Raw genomic sequence first — 18,183 nt, 5'->3', positions numbered from 1 at the left:
GCCTTTACGGCTCAAGTTATTAGCTTGGGAAAGTGGAATCACTCAGTAACTTAATAAGGAATCATTATAAATATTTAGTAGTTTTCTATTTTGATGCATCTGTCACACTGATAGATTCATTAACAATTTAAGCCTGGAATTTGGGGTCTACACAAGCTTTGAATTATTCATTCCACCGTAAAAGTGTACACCGTAAAAAAAATCTCTGGAAGGTGTATCTGTTGGTAAAGTTCCACTAATGTGCATTTACAGTAATAGGAAAAGCAATGGCAACCTGTCTCTCATGCTCTGACTCAGAGAAAATGCTTAGTCCATTGAGAAGGTGTCCATTTTCATAATGAAAATCTGAACGGTGTTGCTCTATCCATAACGGAAGGCAAGCACCAGTCTCATATTCCTCTTGATTTAATGTACTGGTCAAAACATTCTCAAGGACTCCTGTGTCCCATTCTAAGTTTTGAATAAGTCCATTCACACAAAAACAAGACAGTGAATTAGCAATGAATTTAGAAGCAAAACAAAATTGAACTGAATCCAAATTTTTGTTAGCTTTATATACATCTGACCAGAAAAGAATTAAGGAGAGAAACATTGAGAGGAGTTTTCTGCTTTTGCTGTTGGATCTCTTTGTCTTCTTTAAAGATGATATTTTCTAAACATTGACCCTGTGATGGGATCTGGGATACTTTTGTTTTTTACATATAACATCTTTAATCTACAGCTCTGCTGGGCAGATACCATCATTCTCCCCCATTTTCCTTTTTTCCAGTTTTATTGAGGTGTAATTGATATATAACAATGTATTAGTTTAAGGTGAACAATGTAATGGTTTAATATATGTATATATGGTGAAATGATCACCACAATAATTTTAGTTACCATCTGTCATCTCGCATATCTACAAAAAACTTTTTATGATAACTTTTAAGATCTACTTTCTTAGCAACTTTCAAATATACAATACAGTATTGTTAACCATAGTCACCATGCTGTACATTACATTCCAAGAATTTATTTATCTTATAACTGAAAGTTTGTATGTTTTGACCACCTTTACCCATTTCCCCCACCTCCAATCCCTGTCACTGGCAACCACCAGGCTGTTCTCTATTTCTATAAGTTTGGTTTTTTAGATTCCACGTATGAGATCACACAATATTTGTCTTCCCCTGTCTGATTTATTTCACTTAGCACAATGCCCTCAAGATCCATCCATTTTGTCCATAAATGGCAGGATTTTCTTCCTTTTTACATACTCCATTGTACATAAACCACTTCTTTTTTATCCATTCATCTGTCGATGGACACTTAGGTTGTTTCCACATCTTGGCTGTCGTAAATAATGCTTCAATAAACATGAGGGTGCAGATATCTCTTCAAGATACTGATTTTGTTTCCTTTGGATATATATTCCACCCAGAAGTGGAATTGCTGGATCATATGGTAATTTTATTTTTAATATTTTGAGGAACCTCTATATTGTTTTCCATAGTGTCTACACCAATTTAAATTTCCACCAATAGTGTACAAGTATTCCCTTTTCCCCACATACTCACCAACACTTGTTACCTCTTGTCTTTTTGATGATAGACATTCTAACAAGTGTGAGGTGATATCTCATTGTGGTTTTGATTTGCATTTTCCTGATGATTTATGATGCTGAGCACTTTTTACGTACCTTTTGGCCATTTGTATGTGTTCTTTGGAAAAATGTCTATTCTGTTCTGTCCATTTTTTTTAACATCTTTATTGGAGTATATTTGCTTTACAATGGTGTGTTAGTTTCTGCTGTATAACAAAGTGAATCAGCTATACATATACATATGTCCCCATATCTCCTCCCTCTTGCGTCTCCCTCCCACCCTCCCTATCCCACCCCCTTCTGTCCATTTTTAATCAGATTGTTTGGGGGTTTTTGCTATTGAGTTTTGTGAGTTCTTCTTTACATATTTTGAATATTAACCCCTTATCAGACTTAGGATTTGCGAATATGTTCTCCCATTCCTTAGTTGCCTTTTCATTTTTTGGATGATTTCCTTTGCTGTAGTTTGATGTAGTCCCGCTTGTTTATTTTTGCTTTTGGTGTCAAATACAAGAAAAAAAATCGTTGCCAAGACTGATTTCAAGGAGCTTACTGCCTATGTTTTCTTCTAGGAGTTTTATGGTTTGGGGCTCCCCATTTTAAAAATGAGGAAACTGAGGCTGAGAGAAGTTAAACAACTTTATCCAAGGTCAAAAAACTAGGATTTCATGGAGCTGGGATCAGAACCAGGTCTATCATCAAAGCCTGTGCTCTTAGGTTACTTCTTTCTACAGCCTTAACTTCACAAAAAGTAAACATAGAAAGACTGTTGAGGAGGGCTAGTTCATGTATTTGGGACATGGTTCTTATATTATTCATCTAATGCTGAAGAACAAATAACCACAAAACTTAGCGGTTTACAGCAATAAGAATCATTTATTATCTCATCACTTCATGTGAGTCAGTCAAGACTTTGGCTTGTTCAGATGATTCTGACTCAGGTCTCTCATGAGGCTAGATGTCCGCTGGAACGTCAGCCACCTGAATCATTAACTGGAGTTGGAGGATCCACTTCCAAGGTGTCTCAAGATGGCAGCCAAGTGGGTGCCAGTGTTTGACAGGAAGCCTCAGTTCCTCTACATGTGGGCCTCTCCTTGGGGCTGTTTGAGTGTTCCCACAGCATGATAACTGGCTTTCCCCAGAACCAGATATGCATCCGTATCTGTTGTTTTTAGGTGAATTATACCATTGGCAGAGAAACTAGGATAAAGCCCACAGATGCGCCTGATAAATCTAAGATCAGGAAAAGTAGTTAAGAGCTCAGTAAATGGTACTGCGGCAATACAGAGCAAAAGCGTCAAAATGTGTATTTTCTTTAACCCCCACTTTCACACCTAAGAATTCTTTCTGAAAATATATTTGTGTAAGTGGGTAAAACTCAATGTAAAAGGAAATTTACCACAGCAAATCACACCACAGCAAACCTAATAGCAAATCATATGAAGTAATTTAAATATCCAATAATAGAGGATTAGTTCAATAAATTTTGGGATATCTACAACTGGACATCTATCAATCCATGAACCCAGGGAAGAAGCTGCAATGTCTTTCATGATCTGGCCTCAGAAATCATACACAGTGACTTCCACAGTGCTCTATTGGTCACACAGGTCCAAGGGGAACTACAGAGGGTGGGAACGCCAGGAGGTAAGGATCCCAGGGGCCATCTTGAAGGCTGGTCAACCCCGCCCACTTGCTATTCCTCTGACAGTTAGCAGGTTACATGCTGCCTGTGACAGTGTTTCAGTTGCCTCTCTGACAGTGCAGAGTTAGAAAGTCAGGGAATTACTGCAAAACTACTGAACCCTTTAGCTGGTGGTATGAATGCCAGCAGCTGAAAGCAGATGAGTTCAGACTTTCAGTTACAGTAGGTGAAGGAGAGCTTTCCACCCTGTTTGGAGTGGGTGGCAGTAAACAACAGCAGTGAGGGAAAGATAGCTTTTAGAAAATGGAATTCTTCAGAGAGAAAGAAAAGTCCACATGAAAAAGACAATGGATAGCAGAGGGTAGAGAAAACTGCAGGAGGGAGAAGGAACGCAATGAAAACAAGAACAGGGAAAGGGCATGTGAGGAAAGGAAAGCAAGTTTAAAAGAATTTGAAGCAAAACATCAAATCTCAAAGGATGGAGGCACTGACAGTGACTTGGTAAGGAGGAGACCTTGTACCCACAGCACACAGCAGAGGGCAGGAGATCAGAGAGGATGTAGAAATAGAAGCAGTGCACACACCTAGCACTGCAGGCATGAGAAGAAAGAGCATTCCCCTGGTGAGGAGGGCTTGTGAACAAAACTGAGGCCACACCTTGGCAGGATATAGTTTCTATAAAAAAAATTATTGCAAAAGTAATAGATGTTATTGAAAACTCAAACGGCACAGAAATAATGAAAAGAGAAAGTAGAAGTTCCTCGTCCCCTTCAGATGACTACCACTTAACAATTTGGTATGTGTCCTTGCAGACCTTTTCTGAGAATGTACAGCCATCTAGAGAATTGTATCAGATTGCACTTGCCTGTTCATGTAATAATATAGCTTTGACATCTCTCTGGATCAGTAACTACAGAAATGCCTCACTCTTCTTAAGTCTCTTGGTATTCTGTTTTATGATTGTTGCTTGAATTATTTAACGAATCTCCTAAAAAAGGACATTTGAATTACTTCTAATTATTCACCACTATAAACAGCACTTAAGGGAACATCCTATGCAATATCCTGGCATAACTCTGGGAATATTTTGGTGGAAAAATTCCCAGAAGTAGGATTGCTGGACCAAAGAGTATGCACATGCAAATTTTTAATAGACACTGTCTTCCCAAAAGGTTGTACCAATTTGCATGCTTTTATTTTACATTAGATGTTTATCATTAACTTAACTTCCAAGCAAACCCAACTCTAAGCTTATTCAGAGTGTAAATAAGCTTTTGTCAAATAGTTCTAAGCCTTGTGTGTTAGGGTGAAAACTCCATACATTTGGAAAGAGTCATCATATTCATATTGCAGAGTAAAATACGTCAAATGACCAAGGCATTGTACTTACGTAAGTAATTATGTACATGTTTCCACAGGTTTGAGGTGTACATTAAAGGCTTCCCAGCTACCATATGGCTCCAGTCCAGAAGCCACAGTGTCTCCTTGATTTTCCTTCCACTTCCCAATTCCCAACATTCTTCAACATTTCCTCCTATTGACAGAAAACATCTAATAAGCCAGGATCATTTTAGTGTGTTTCGGCTATGCCTGTGACCCTTTTCAGGAATATTTGCATTTTAGAATTGAGGGCAGAGAAATTAATTTATAATGGTATTATTTCTGATGAAAATATTAAAAGGTGTTTAAACAAATAGAAGGGGAGATGAAAGTCACCAAAAACAAGCTCACAGTTGCCTAGAAACTACTTCCCATAAATCAATGGAAGGTACCACTATTAACTCTTAGATGTGTCTGGGAGCATAGGTTTCTGGTCCCAATCAATAGATGGGCATCTACTATTAAATATCTCAGTTTCCCTGGTAGATCTTTAAAATGGTTACTAGCAGCCAACCTTCTCCTTCCCCCACCCTCTGGTGCCCCCTCATTGACCTCATCTACCAGGCTTCCCAGCAGGCAGGGGAGAACAGCTAGGCAGGACCCCAACCCCACCCCTTCCATTCTGGATTCCACGGAGAACCTGCATCTAAGTGCATTGACCTCCCCCAGGGACTTCATGGCAAATTACCTCCCAGATGCCTCCGAGGCTTAAAGGAAATGAAAGCAGCTCCGCTTCACCAACAACTGAGGATGAGTTGAATAGGTGAACGTTTCATTTAGGCCAATCTTCGGGATAATGGGAATGTTTTCACAATACTATTTTCTTCTCACAAACACTTTCTGTACTTCTGCCTTTCTGATTTCTTTATCTGGTCATAAATTTTGTTCACTGAATTCTAAGTAGGCATTAAAGTACCTATTCAGTATCCATGTGTCTCCCCCTTAAGGATTCTACCACTTCATATTTTCCCTTCCCTCAAATCCAACCCAATAACCCAGGCTGACAACCACGGTCTCCGCGCCTCTAGCTTAAGCGGTGAGAGACAGTACTGGGCTCTGATGTGCTCAGCTCTGTGCACAGGGTCCTGGCTGCCCAAGGTGCTCAAGGGCAGAGCAACTAAGAATCCAGTAGTGATTCACACCAGCCCAGCCCAACTTGGAATATCAATACACTTCGTTACAATCCTAAGTAACAATCCGCCTCAGCTGCAAAGAAAAAAAATCCTCTTTTTAGCGAAGAGTGACTGGAAAAGACCCATCAAAAGCATTATTTCATGAGCACTGATATCCAAGAACATGGGTTGGGGTGTCTCCCTTGCGTTGGGTGGTCCCCATGTCATGTTTGCACGAATAAGCTTATTTGGGGGGCTTGGGTTACTTGGCGTATAAACCGTTTAGGACCCTGATATACAGTTCCCCTTGGACATTGTTAAGACATTAATGTTAGTTTGTCTATTCATTCAACACGTGTATGAACCTGTCTGAACAAGGCACTGTGTTGGGGCTGATGTGGAAACAGTCGTAGGTGCTGAAAGAGAAGCAAGTATGACCAGGATGTGATTTCAAAATATATTTATTTTAGCCATGCCAACAGGGGAAGAAATAAGCGTGTCCTTCTCCAGCCCTGTAATTATCTAGAGTAAAGTTGCAGAACAGGGAAGGGCTGCTGCAGGCAGTGGATGGGGACCCTGATGGACAACTTGCTGCTGACCCTTCTACAACAGTTCCCGTAACACATTGCCAGCACTTCCAAAGGCTTGGCATAGGTCTGATGGTGGAGATTGAACAGTACAGGGTCCAGCCAAACTCAAGGACAGCTTTGAAAACTCTGCTTGCTGGACTGGAGTGAGGCAATTTGGCAGGGAATAAGTATGTTAATACCATGGTTCTCACCCACACTAAGATAGTGTGACAGAGACTGCTAGCTAACCCCCCAAAATGTATGCTCCCCCTTTTGGGTGTGAATTCATTGCTGGGAAGTGACTGTCCAACCATTATTTCCCGGTACCCCTTGTATCCAGATGTGGCCATCAGACTTGTTCTCACCGATGGAATGTGAGTAGAAGAGATGTGCCATTTTAAGAATTTTCCATTAACTGGAAGCAGAAGAAAGAAGATTCTCAAGATGGAAGGAACCTTAGCGTCTGGATTTCCATAAGTAAGAACGCTCTCTGCTGAGTAGGATTATACACATCAGACTGTTACATAATGGAGAAATAAAGTTCCCTTGTGTTAAGCCACTAAAAATTTGAGGTCTCTCTGCACTGTTGGTGGGAAAGTAAGTTGGTGCAGCCACTATGGAAAACACTATGGAGGTTCCTTAAAAAACTAAAAATAGAGTTGCCATATGACCCAGCAATCCCACTCCTGAGCATATATCCAGAGAAAACTCTAATTCAAAAAGTTACATGTACCCCAATATTCATAGCAGTACTATTTACAATAGCCAAGACATGGAAGCAACCTAAATGTCCATCAACAGATGAATGGATAAAGAAGATGTGGTATACACACACACACACACACACACACACACACACACACACACACACACCATGGAATATTACTCAGCCATAAAAAATAATGAAATAATGAGATTTGCAGCAACATGGATGGACCTAGAGAATATCATACCAAGTGAAGTAAGCCAGACAGAGAAAGGGTGATGGGGAAATTAGGAGTCTGAGATTAGCAGATACACACTACTATACATAAAATAGATAAACAACAAGGTCCTACTGTATAGCACAGGGAACAATATTGAATACTCTGTAACAATCTATAATGGAAAACAATATGATAAAAAATGTATATATATAACCGAATCACTGTGCTATACACCAGAAACTAACACAACATTGTAAATCAACTATACTTCTATTTTTTAAAAGTTTGAGGTTTGGGCTTCCCTGGTGGCGCAGTGGTTGAGAGTCCGCCTGCCGATGCAGGGGACGTGGGTTCGTGCCCCGGTCCGGGAAGATCCCACATGCTGTGGAGCGGCTGGGCCCGTGAGCCATGGCCGCTGAGCCTGCGCGTCCGGAGCATGTGCTCCGCAATGGGAGAGGCCACAACAGTGAGAGGCCCGCGTACCGCAAAAAAAAAAAAAAAAAAAAAAAAAAAAAAAAAAAAAAGTTTGAGGTGTATTTATTATAGCAGATAGTTTGACCCTAACCAATAGAGAGAGAGAGCCAAACTTATGGAATAAGAGGCAAGCATCTACTCCCTATACTCTGCCCATAAGGAAAAAAGCATTTGGAAGTTTTCTAATTCCTAACACTTAGAAGGTAAAAGTAGTTGGGGAAAGGGTTTTAACAAGCAGTTAGTACATGTCAGGGAGCTCAGTGTCTCAGGGTAAATGGTCTATTCTCTGTTTCCCTGGTTTTCCAGCATACTTGACTTCTGGCGGCAGGGAGAGGATCAGGAAGCAAGGAAGAGAAAGCAGGATCTTCTGCAGGCAAGCTAATCTGAGGTACAGGGGCTTTACATCCCCCAGGCGGGCCAGGAACCAAGGCCACAAGATCAAGGGGTTTTCATTTGTAGAATCTGGGGGCGGGGAAGTGTGGCCAGAGAATATTCTCAAATAACCACAACACCAGGCAGAGTGAGGTGCCGGCCCAGATGTCCAGTGACGGCCAATGGGGACTCCAGGGGCGCCTTGGAGGGCGTGGAAGGCTGAGGAGGGGAGGGTATTGGAGATTCAACCTGAGGATGGAATATGATTTTGACAAGGGCTTTCATATAGAAAGAGGCCCAGTGAGAAAATGGTGATTCTTATGGATATGACCATGCTTTGCCTCTATAATTTATTTTATTTTATTTATTTTTGGCTGCGTTCGGTCTTCGTTGCTGCATGTGAGCTTTCTCTAGTTGTGGTGAGTGGGAGCTACTCTTCTCTGTGGTGTGCATGCTTCTCAGTGTGGTGGCCTCTCTTGTTGCGGAGCAGGGGCTCTAGGCACGTGGGTCTCAGTAGTTATGGTGCAGGGGCTCAGCAGTTGTGGCTCACGGGCTCCAGAGCACAGGCTCAGCAGTTGTGGCACATGGGCTTAGGTGCTCCGCGGCATGTGGGATCTTCCCGGACCGGGGATTGAACCCGTGTCCCCTGCATTGGCCGGCAGACTCCCAACCACTGTGCCACCAGGAAAGTCCCTGCTTTGCCTCTATAAACCACGCCACCATCTTTCAGATCACTTTCTTAAGCACTACCTCTTTGCATATTTGCTCACAATCCTGGGAGGCAAAGCTTCTCTGTTCAACCTGCCCTGTAAAATCTGTGATATAGACATAATGCTTACACATTGTTTCCTTATCTTTCAATTAAAAACTCACATTCCTTACTGTATAAAATGTATGTCTTCAAAAAGTCAATTATATTTATTTAACCATGTTGCTCAAGTGAATTACTACCAACAGACTCGCTCTAAATTTGCCTTTGGTTATACATTCTTCTGATTCTATATTTCCTGAATCAGATATAAAATATTAATGAACATATATAAAAATCAGACCAATTACTTCACATGGGATTGGAAGCCTTTGGAAAACTCTGCCCAGTTAATCTAGTCACCATTTCCCCTCCCCACAGAGCAGCCTTGGCTCTTAGGTCACATAATAACAACAGTAAAATTCATGGGTCGATAGAAATGAATATAGCAATGTATTATAATCAGGGCTATAACCCCTTATGGGATTTATAGTCCAATGGGCTTGAGTCTTTGAAGGATCCCATCAGCATCAAGAAACTTGAGAAGAAAAAAACAGTAGCTGAGACCTCTGGAAACATTTTTACAGCAAATGAATAGATTACAAAGCTCTTTTTTATGGCAATATAAACAATGATATTACAGATATAATCCTCCCTCTCCACTGAAAAGGAGGAAAATTAAAGGTGATTCCATTTTCACATGTTCTAATATTTTAGGCACAGACCATCTTCCTAGCATACTTTGTACTCCTTTCATTTCTTCAGTTATTATCATGCTTATTTCAGGAGATTATTCGTCTTGTTGAACAAGGACACACATCAACATTGTGGAAGCTCAGGCGGACGTAAGCTCATTATCCCTCAGGGCAGTGACAGCACAGAAACGAGGCAAAACCCAGAGATGGACTGGTTATTGGCTATAAGAACCCAGGTCAGCATAGCATGCCATGCAGGGGGACAGAGAGGCAGGAATGGGCAAAGCAGGTTCAGTATCAGGAAGTTGCAAGCTATTCCCATGAGAGGCAATCCCAGGGCAAGAGAAGGGCTAAATCTGGGTTTTATCCTCATTCCACCATCTAGCTGTATGACCTTGGGCAGTTACCTGAAGCCTCCCTATATCGTGGCCTTTCATCTCTAAAGTTGGCATGGTAATAGTACCTAATGTCCTTAGACCAGTGTATTAATTCGTGAGGGCTGCCTTAACAAATAACCACAAACTGGCTAGCTTAAACAACAGAATATTTACTGTCTCACAGTTCTGAAACTGTCAGAAGGCTAGAAGTCTAAAATCAAAGTGTTGGTTCCTTCTGAGAGCTATGCGTGAAGGCCCCCTCCGTGGCCTGAAATGGCCATCTCCTCCCTGTGTCTCTTCACACTGTCTTCCCGCTGCATGGGTCTACCTCTGTGTCAAGTCTCCCCGTTTTCCAGGACAGCAGTCATATTGGGTTAGGGGCCCACCCTACACCAATATAACCTCATCGTAACTAACTACATCCGCAGCAACCCTATTTTCCAAGCAAGGTCACATTCTGAGGTACGAGGGATTAGAACTTCAACACATAAATTTTTGGAGGGAGACAATTCAACCCATGACAACCAGTTTGCTATAAATGTTATCTGCCGTTTTCTTGTGATTACCCCAGTGCCTTTGGGTGCTTTTTCAGGCCTCAAGGACAGTCCCGGCTAGACTGATGGCAGACTGAGGAGGATCTGGACAAAGCAGCATCTGCTCACGCTTCACTGCTGTGAGATCTTTTCTCCTACATCACACGTCTCATCAACTTCAGGGAACCCACTGAGACAGGTCCCAGGAAACCTACCCAGGGCATACTCAGAGGGATTTTTAGCTTGTCCACTAGGTCAGTGGTTTTCAAACTTCACCCAGGGAGCTTATTTAAAAGGCAGATGCCTCAGCTACATCCCTAGAGATTCTGATTCAGCAGAATCCATTGGAGATAGGGTCCAGGAATTCATGCTGCTACTTTCCCTTTCCACACCCAAAGCAGATATTATTCATCCATCATAGAACCCTGTCTTGTTGAGCCTGGAAATGGTCAAAGAATACTCCTCAACATAGCTCCCCAGGCAACTACAAATAATTGATGGTGAGAAGAAATCAATCTGCTCTTGCAGCCTAGGCCTTGGGGCAGCTCCAGGTCTCCTAGGGTGAAGGAGAGCCTTCATTATACATAGAACCTTTATTATCTGTGCCTGAAAGTAAAGTTGACATTGGGGCACATTCAGGGTTCTCTTTGTCCCTCTCCTCCCCACCCTGGGTTTCTGCTGGGTGGATGAAAGGATAGTGAAATGCAAGGTCAGACCAACTCTCTTTCACAACTTAGTCAACCCTCTGGAATTGGCAGCTTGGACCTGGGCAGCAGGGATCTTGACACTGGCTTAGTTTTGTGACCTATGGAAATGTATCCGGGCTTGGATTTTCACGTGTGTAAAGTGTGGCATTAGGCTGGATGAGCCAGCAGCTTCCTTCTTTCTCTTAAGCAACCTATTCTGAGTTGCTGGAGTTAGTGAAATTCCGGAGAAACAAACTATTGTCCAACATTTCAGGCAAATAAAAGCTGAAGACTTCAATGCAGTGGGTTCAGTGGACAAACTAACATCTGAGGGCCGACAATGTGGCTGAAAGCTCTACATGCCTTATCATCTCTCACTCCATCCCTATGAGGTATGTAGATGTTATTATATCTATTTTTCAGATGAGAAAACTAAGACTCAGGAGTTGAGCTAACTTGCCCAAGTCCGTACATCTACTAAGAAAAAGCTCCAGAATTCAACTATCTTTTGACATCCAAGTCCATTCCTTCCCACATATTCAGTTTCATAGTCCTTTTAAAACATTCTAGAAATGGATTTAAGATTAGGAGAATACATGTGATTGAAACATAAGAAATTGCTGATATTCCACATCTTTTTTCCTCTAAAAATGGCAGTTTGAAAACTTTAACCTCGTAGTTCACTGACAGGTGATCCTTCCACATTGGTTGCTCTTGAGTTGATTTACTTTGTTCGCTCACCTCCCTCCAACCACCCAGAGAGCCAGGTGAGCTGATCCTTGCTGGTCTCGTAGTCACGGAATGTTGTAAGCTTGGCAGGGCAACCAGAAGTGGCTCTGGTTCCTGGAAATACAGAAACTCTACCCACCAACAACCTAAAGTAACCAGAAAATTGTTCAAATACCTGCCTCGACTTCCTTAAAATCTGTGAAGAAGATCCAAATACATACACCCACCCAACCACAGGGCTTCCCCATTCCACGTCTCTCCAAAGATCCCATCCTGATGCTTTTAGCTTCTTTTCTTTGCCCTGCTCCCATTCCTTCTTTTTGTGGACTGACGGAGCTTATCCAGAGGCAAGAAAGGATCTTCCCTCCTTAGTTGGGCGAAGAGGAGGGGAACTGAGCTCCTGTTTGGAGGAGGCTTGTCAGAGAGGAAGAAGGAGGTGAGTTGTTTGAACATTCCCATGTTAATCATTTCTGCCCTGTCCACAAATCTCAGGCTGGTTTGCTGTTTGATTCTCCCATATATTCTCCATAGCCTATGTGGAGTCCCAAGGAACGAGGAGATTCTTTGAATAACGACTTACTGGTAGTAGTTTATTTGGGAGCACACTCTGTCTTTTCTACGTTTCAGAGGACTGGTTGACTGCAAAGACCAAGATTTGGCAAGGACAGATCCTCCTTGGAAATGGGAAGGAAGGAAGGAAGGAAGAAGACAGGCAGGAAGGACCTGGTGTAAAATAGATAGAGAAACACTTCTTCTAGTTGGAGAGTTCTGAGCCAAGTTCGAAGGAATTTTTCCTTTAAATGGAAATGGAAGGATAACATTTATTCATGTTTTGTCAACAGGATAATGTGTGTTGTATTACAAAGTATATAGACATGCTTGAGTTGGCTTGCTGTTAGAGCATCCACAGCCAATTAAAACAATACCAAAAATACCCCCTAGCTTAGACCTGAAAACGAGTTCACAATTCATATTTATGAAGTGCTCACTCCTGGCATAACCATCTCTCCCCCTCTCACTGCCTCAATTATCTGCCGCTTCCTTAGCACTTATGACGGTCGTCTGCCTAGCTATCTGTGGGGGGTGGCTTCCAGGACCCACCGAGGATAACAAAATCCACAGACTCTCAAGTCCCTTATATGAAGTGGCCTAATACAATTGGCCCTCCCTCCGTACCCGAGGGTTCTGCATCTGTGGATTCAACCAATAGTAGATTGAATTCCGGAACCCACAGATATTGAGGGCCCGCGGAACCTGCCCATTTACTGCTTTTTTTTCCTCTCTCTTTTCTGTTTAAAGATAGTATGGCATATGCAGATCTGGTTCATAAATGAACATCACCATTTACTAGTTCTGTGAGCATAAGCAAGTTCTTTCATCTCTTTGACTATCAATTCCCATATGTGTAAAGCAGGAATGCTTCTCACTACCTTGCAGAATGGTTGAGAGCACTTAGTAATGCTACTAACGCCCTGCCTGGCCCACAGCAGATGCTCCAAACAGGCCAGCTACCATTTTTACTAACGAACCATAAAGCCCTTGTGGCAGGGCCTGTGTCACCAACCGTTTTATACCTGCAGCACCTCTCCAGTGTTTGACACATGACCTATAAATGCTTGCTCTGCAATGCTCTGGCTGCCAACTGTTAGGATATTTCCATTGTCTCTTTAGAAAAGAATTTTGATGCATCCTTTCACTAAGAAAATTTACAAGCAGACACCACATGAAACTTTATCCCACCACTTACATGATCATGAAAACACACTCACACAGCCTTTTCCACTTCCAGCTGCTGCTGTATATTTACTAAGAGGAGAAACAACTTTCCAACGCTAAAGGTAGTGATGAAAAAGCATTCTGATGCTAGAAAGCAAGTTAGGAAAAAAGTTTACCTGGGGAAATATCTAAATAGGTACACATCTGCCCGTGCTGTGCACTGCTCTTGCAAATCAAAAGTGAGAGATGGGGAAATCTCTAATAAACTGAACAGCTAATATGATTTCCTTCTTCTGGGAAGATACCCTTAACCATTTCTTTAAAAAAAAAAAAAAAACTAATGTAGCAATGGAATAGGGTGGGGGACGGTGGATATATGTAGCAAAAGGCATAGTGACGGGTTAGAGAGGGGACAAGAAGGCAAGTGGGCCTGGTCTGAGATTACCCTTGTTCCCCAAAGATGTGCTCCATCTGCATCCTCCCATCACCTCCAGCAGAGACGGGTGACGTCCCGCTTCAATCCCACAGCCTCCCTCTGGCCTCTTTTTTGTCCGGCTGAGTAGAGGAGAAGCAATGCTGAAATGAGCCACAAACTGAGAGAATGACAAGAAACACTGCCAAGTGACCAGCCTGGAGAATGAAGGCAGCATCCCCAAAGCCAGCAGCTCTACCTTTTCTTAAAGGCACAGCAGGTGTAACCTGCCCCCGAGATGGCCCCTCCAAGCAGCACCCCACCAACACTGCATCTGGGGGTCTGACTAGCTGAGCCCTTTCTGTGGATCAGGGCTTTGCCATTCTGCAAGCTGTCCTACTTCCGTTGAAATACACAAGCCCCTGGAAGAGTGGTAGTAACACTTGATTGTAATAATCTCTGCCTTGGGTGCAAGCCTGCAGTTTTACAGAGACTCTCCTATGTACAATGCCTTACTTCTCAAAGGATCTGGGTCATAATCAGAGGCTCCTTCTGGTGGTTCGGAAGGACCCAAGGTTTAGAACCGCTTGATCTCTCAGCCTCACACCCAGAATTTCTGATTGGTTACCTTTGTCTGGAAAACCTTTGCCTTCTTTGTCTGACTTACTAGGGTGTGTGTGTGTGTGTGTGTGTGTGTGTGTGTGTGTGTGTGTGTTTGAATTAAAGTTTTTATTTTGAAACAGTTGTATATACACATGCAGTTGTAAGCAATAAAACCAAGAGATCCCCTGTATCCTTTCTCCAGTTCCGGCCAGGGTAACATATTGCAAAACTATAGACAATATCACAGCCAGGATATTGACATTGATACAGTCAAGATATTGAACAATTCTATCACCACAGGATCTCTCATGTTGCCCTTTTATAACCACATCTACTTCCTTCCTGCCTCCATGCCCTCCCTAGCCTTGGACAACCACTAATCTGTTCTCCATCTCTATAATTGTGTCATTTCAAGAATGTTGTATAAATGGAATCATACAGTATGTAAACTTTTGAGATTGACATTTTTTACTTCACATAATTCTCTAGAGATTCATCTGGTCATTGTGTATGCCAACAGTTCATTTCTTTTCTTTTTTTTTTTTTTTTTTGGCTGAAGTGTATTCCATGATATGAATGTACTAGTTAGTTTATTCATTCACCCACTAAAGGACTGGGTTGTTTCCAGTTTTTGACTATTATAAATAAAGTTGCTCTAAACATTTGTGTATAGGTGTTTATGTGAGAATAACTCTTCAGTTCTCTGGAATAAGTGCCCAGGAGGGCAACTGCTGGGTTGTATGGTTGTTACACGTTTAGCTTTGTAAGAAATTGCCACAGCAGTTTTCAAGAGTAGCTGTACCATTTTACACTCCTACCAGCAATTTATGAGTGATCCAGTTTCTCAACAGCCTCACCAGCATGTGGTGGTGTTGGTATTTTTTATTTTAGCAATTCTGGTAGGTATGTAGTGATGTCTCACTGATGTTTTAATTTGCATTTCCTTAATAGCTAATAATGTTGAATGTCTTTTCAAGTGTTATCTGCCATCTATAGATCCTCTTTGGTAAAATGTCTCTTCATGTCTTGCCCATTTTGAATTGAATTGTTTGACTTTTTACTGTTGAACTTTGAGAGGTTTTTTTTTCAAATGTATTCTATATATGAATCCATTGGTGAATATGTGGTTTGCAAATATTTTCCCCCAATCTATAGCTTATCTTTTTATCTCTTAACATAATCACAGAACAAAAGTTTTTAAATTTGATGAAATCCTATGTATCAATTTTTCCTATTATGGATCATGCTTTTAGTGTCAAGTCTAAGAACTCTTTGTCTAGCCCTAGACACCCAATGTGTTCTACATTTTTTCTAAAAGCATTCTAAATTTTAGGTTTTACATTTAAATCTGTGATCTAAGACAGAAAACTTTCAGATAGTAACTGGTCTGCTCCAACATAGCTCCACAGAAAAAAACTGAGGATTCACTCTCCCCTATACCAGCAAAAGCTAAGTGGAGAACCTAGGCTTCTATCCTCAGCCCACTCTAATGAGGCACCCCAATACCCCCACCAGGGTGGTGTCAGAAAAGGCCAAATAGGAAGCCAGCACTTTTTTCTGTGCCAGTAACAAGTCTCCTCTCTCCTCCTCTACTCACCCTGCACAGTGTTAGTGGGGACTATGTGGGGAGCCTGTACTTCTACCCTCACCAGGCAGAAGATACCCCTTCTTCTCTCCACTGGGGTGGTATCAGAGGTGGCCTAGTGGACAGTCAGGACTTTCACCATCACTCAGTGGTAACAAGGTCACCTCCACTGCAGTGTCAGTTAATGAAGAGCACATGGGGAGCTGGGACTCCCATCCAACAGTCATGAGGAGCCTCCTCCCTCTGGTGTCAACTGAGGCTGAGTGGGAAACCTGGACTTCCACTTCCACCTGGCAGTAATGAGGCAAAGGCCCTTCCCTGCCAGAGTGGTGTCAGATAAAGCCAGGTTTAAGTAAGATTCAGAGTCTCATAACATAATCTAAAAAGCCTGTTTCAACTGAAAACCTATTGTCATATCAAGAACCAGGAAGATCTCAAACTGAATGAAAAAAATTAAAGTATGCCAACACCAAAGTGACAGAGATGTTAGAATTACCTGACAAACATTTTGAAGCAGCTATGGTAATAATGCTTCAACAAGCAATTACGAATACTCTTAAATGAAAAAAATGGAAAACCTCCGCAAAGAAATAGAACTAAATGGAAATTTACAACTATTTGTAATTTCTATCTTCCAGTTCACTGACTTTTTCCTCTGTCTCCTCCGCTACATCAGTTATTGAATAACTGAAAACAAATAAATGCTCAGTGGATGGGTTCAACAGCAGAATGGAGGACACAGAGGAAAGAATCAGTGAAATGGAAGATAGAACAATAGGAATTAACAAATGGGAACAATAGGCAGAAAACAGACTGAAAAAAAACAACTGATCAAAACCTGCACAGGAACTAGTACTGAAATGTAAGTAGTTTTGAGGTGTAAAACATTGTGTTACCTCTGTAAGAGCAGTGGGCTTGGACTGAGGAATATATGGTATCTAGAGGTGTAGAAGATGAGCTTCTATTTCCTCATCTGCAATGTTCTCCTCAATGGTTGGCTAAACAAATTGGTCTAGTCCCTTGATCTCTCCTTGTCCAGTGGACAAAGTGAAAGAATTAATGAAAGAAGAGTAAACAAAGCAAAGTAGAGTAAAAATAGAATACTTTCATCTTTAATGTGGCATCTTTGGTGGGACCAAGTCCACTAAGAAGGAAAGAATCACTGGCATTCAGGAGATACTGACACTAAGATCTGTAACTGTTGAGGAGTGTTCCTCACTTTTGCATCCATCCTCTTCAAAATCCTCTCATGGCTACCACTGCTTTAGGAAACACACAGATTTGATGTATAACACTGTCCACCAACCTTTCTTAACCACTCCATCGCTGTAACATTCAGAGTTACTTGTAAGGTTAAAAACAGAATGATTGAAGAGAGAAAATACACTGTGTAATCTATTTCTTCCAGAAGAAAGCCACAGGTTACAAAATGTCAGAACAGTGTGAAACAAAGACACATCAAATAAATGAAACCTCCCCTCCGCCAGCACAGCCCTGAAGAAAAGTGAGTCTCCCGGCATGCACCTCTGACCCTACACTCTCACAGAAGCTGCAGGGTGGGTACTAGCAACACTGGCAGAGTCTAGGTGTTCTTTTCCCCCTTAACAGAAATGAGTTCGTTTAGAAAGAAACTGCAGCAACCTACCCATCTTAGATTCTTAACAGGGAGTATGTTTTATAAAGGGATGGGGGAAGATTTACTGTATTCTTCACCTCTAAAAAATCTTCCTCTGTAAAAATGGTGGTGTTAGCAAAACTCCCTGTGCAGAACATTTTCTTCTCAACTCTAATTATAGGTCTGAAATTCAGGCAAAATGCAAGCAAAGAGACTCTGCAGGAGCTATGAAAAAGTGTCACAAGTTAATATAATGTGATTCCCTTCCCTGCCTTTCGGTTCTCGAATGCTCACTGAGAACTACACTAGTTTCATACAGAGTAACATGGACAGACCCAAGCTAAGGAAAATTGTGCAGCAAATTTGTTTTGGGGGCCCTTGGTGTCTGCTGACTTCCTTCTTCGCAGCTGCCTACAACTTTCCC

The 18,183-nt window shown here is 41.8% G+C and overlaps 1 long non-coding RNA gene across 2 annotated transcripts in view; it reads right to left on the bottom strand.

Moving 5' to 3' along the window:
• Nucleotides 1-2,320: 2,320 nt before the first annotated feature.
• The window catches only part of LOC109548017 (uncharacterized), a 50,321-nt gene continuing 34,458 nt past the window's right edge, over nt 2,321-18,183 (bottom strand). Inside the window, exons 4-5 of one of the 2 annotated variants that reach the window (XR_012329967.1) lie at nt 4,618-4,761; nt 2,321-4,215 (exon numbers count right to left, since the gene is read on the bottom strand). This is a non-coding gene — a long non-coding RNA (uncharacterized lncRNA). The remainder of the gene's footprint in view (nt 4,216-4,617; nt 4,762-18,183) is intronic. The other variant, XR_002174005.3, reaches the window with a different exon arrangement.

The sequence above is a fragment of the Tursiops truncatus genome, chromosome 2, assembly GCF_011762595.2.
Source record: "Tursiops truncatus isolate mTurTru1 chromosome 2, mTurTru1.mat.Y, whole genome shotgun sequence".
Lineage (NCBI taxonomy): Eukaryota > Metazoa > Chordata > Mammalia > Artiodactyla > Delphinidae > Tursiops > Tursiops truncatus.
The sequence above is the reverse complement of the archived record's forward strand: the minus strand, read 5'-3'. Positions and strand labels throughout refer to the sequence as shown.